A 2,920-nucleotide genomic window follows, 5' to 3' on the forward strand; every position below is an offset into this window, starting at 1 on the left:
CGTACCACCAATTCTTTCTTCTACTTAATTGAATACCCCTACAGTGCAGTACCTATGGTTAAGAAGTGGATTATATCCTTTAAGTGGCCATCCGCGATGCACACTGCATAGAGTTGTGCATTAGGTAGTCCTTCCTCCAAATTTGTTGGCTCCTCACCATTCTCAATTCGGGACAGGTGATCTGGGCCTGTGTTTAGGTGTCCCGGCTTTACGATGACCTCAAAATCATATTCTTGAAACAATAACAACCATCTACAATTGCGCCCCCTCAACACAGGCTTTTTCACCAGGTATTTCAATGTGGAGTGATCAGTATACATTTTAAAGTGCCCACCGAGTAGATAGTGGCAGTATTTCTGGAGCACGTATACCATCGCCAACCCCTCACGCTCAGTGGTGGAGTAGTTCTTTTCTGCTTTAGACAATCATCGACTTGCAAACACAATCAGGTGATCAATGCCTTCTGCTCCTTCTTGTGTGAGTACAATGCCCAACGCAATACATGACGCATCAATATGTACATGAAATTCAATGTCCCATTTTGGGAAAACCAAATTGGGGGCGGATGCCATCTTTTCCTTTAGAATCTCTAGACTTTTCTTACAGTCATCATTCCAACAATATGTAGTGTCCTTTTTCAAAAACTGTTCCATTGGTGTCGTGATTTGTGCATAGCCCTTAATAAAATTTCGATAGTAGCTAATGTGTCCCAACGTGGTATGGAGTTGTTTGACACTACACGGCGCTTGTAGATTGAGTATGATAGCAATCTTCATAGGGTCCACCATCAGGCCTTGTTTGCAGACTACATGGCTAAGAAAGTTGCCAAAAGGGATGAGGAATGTACACTTTTTAAGCTTTAGCGCCATCTGGTGTCATCGACATGTATCCAGCATCAACCATAAGCTCGCTACATATTTCTCGACTAGCCCAAATACAATCCAATCGTCAAAATAAACCTCCAAAAACTTGTGAATGAATTCCTTGAATGCTGCCAGTACTATGCGCGAAAATATCACTGGCACACTCTTCCACCCGAGGGGCATAACATTGTACTGAAAACATCCCCATTTGGTCATGAAGGTGGTCTTGCTCCTATCTTCTGGTGCGATCTTGATCTAATGGTACCTTGAGAACCCATCCGTGAATGAGTACGCTTCCTGTCCACCAACATTCTCCAGGACTCCATCTGTAAACGAGGTTGGGAATGGGTCATGAACATAGGCATCATTCAGTTTTTGGAGGTCCGTGCAGATTCAAATTTTGCCCTTCTATTTTTTCTCCTACACTATCATAGGACTCACCTAGTCAGACTCTTCCACAGGTTCAATAATTCTTGTTGCAAGCCTTTTTTCCAATTCTTTGGGGACCTTTTCCTTATACTTCAGATTCAAATGGTAAGGACGCTACTTAACTATCTTCACGTGCGATTTCAAAGTTATCTTCATTGTCCCTAGGTCACCAAGAATCCCCTTTAACTCTATTATTTTGGTCGGGAATAAGTCTCAATATTCACGCAGTAACTCAACGACCTTATCCACTGTGGCATCATCCCAATAGTCCCCCAAGGTCGCATACTTCGGCTCCTCATCTGTACCAATGTTCACCTATTTCGTTTTTAGTGGCACTGTGATGTCAAGGTCCTCAATCGATGGTCCTTGAATTTTGCGACTCCCTTCTGTTTCCGGAATGTTAATGTTTTGGGGGTCATCATCATCATCCTCCACTTGCATGTTGTAACATTCTAGGGCATGGCTTAACTGATGTGACCATTCTAGTTGAACTATTTCTTCTGGTTCCTGTGGTATTTTGAAGATAGTGGCTTTCATAATTTGCAACACATCGTCAACAGTATCCATCCATTGGTCTTCAAATAAGAACATTAATAAAAACCCTTCGCGCAAGATATCCCATTCGCCCATACCATGTCGAAGCTCTGTCTCAGTATACCAGTTTCTGGGGATGACATCCAGGGTATGATAGAATAAGTGTACCCATTCAAGCTGGGGTTCTTTGCCATAGGCTTTGGTCCATTTTATGAGGTGTATGCATGGGTCATCACATCCATCATATATCTCAATTACTTGTAGCTCCGACTTCCCAAATCTTAGCTGCATCATCCTTCTGCAATCATGCTAGTTTTCAAAATTTCCTTCATGTGTTCCTAACCAACGTGTAGGTGTTGCGTGTAGCACCCACTTTAATGCATCGAACCTCTGTTTCTCTGGTACTGCACTCTCAAGCTTACTCAAGAATTCTTCCACCACTGTTAGTCCATCATATGTTGGTAGATATCAAGCCTAGGTCGTTATGCAATGTAGTGATTTGGTCATCATATTACAATTGAGCGTCGTCACTTCACTCAACCAATTGTGCCATCGCTCATCTTCTTCATCAGACTCCGACAGGCAGGATTCTGCGTGCTCCCATGGGGTCCTTTCATCTGTAGTCAGATTTAGCCAATCTTTGTTTCGTGCAGTTATTTTGTAGATACAATCTAACTCCTCGTCGCTTTCATCATCATGCACAGGTTCTGTGTAACACTTTCCTTCGGTGGGATCAAGCGGAACTATCACACATAGGGACTTTTTCTCGAAAATCATTTTCCGCTTCTTTAGGTTGATGACTCCGTTTATATCTGTCACCCAGTCTATTCCAAGTAATGCGGGGTAAGGGTTACTATCATATACAATCTCTATTACCTCAAAATCTATCTACGCACTCGCACCTTCGATATCCATTGTTACTCCTGTCAATCTTCCCATGGGCAAGATCTTTTGTTGGTTCATCATCTGTAATTGAATAGGAGACCACTATAATGCAGGCCTCCCCATGCGTTCCCAAGTCTTCTTTGGTAATACGTTCATGTCTGAACCCAGGTTTAAGATTACTTGATCCATCTCATATTTGTCAATTTGCA

This window comes from Pinus tabuliformis, chromosome 5_1 (assembly GCF_031772625.1).
Source record: "Pinus tabuliformis cultivar Carrire ecotype Pingquan chromosome 5_1, CPIR1, whole genome shotgun sequence".
Lineage (NCBI taxonomy): Eukaryota > Viridiplantae > Streptophyta > Pinopsida > Pinales > Pinaceae > Pinus > Pinus tabuliformis.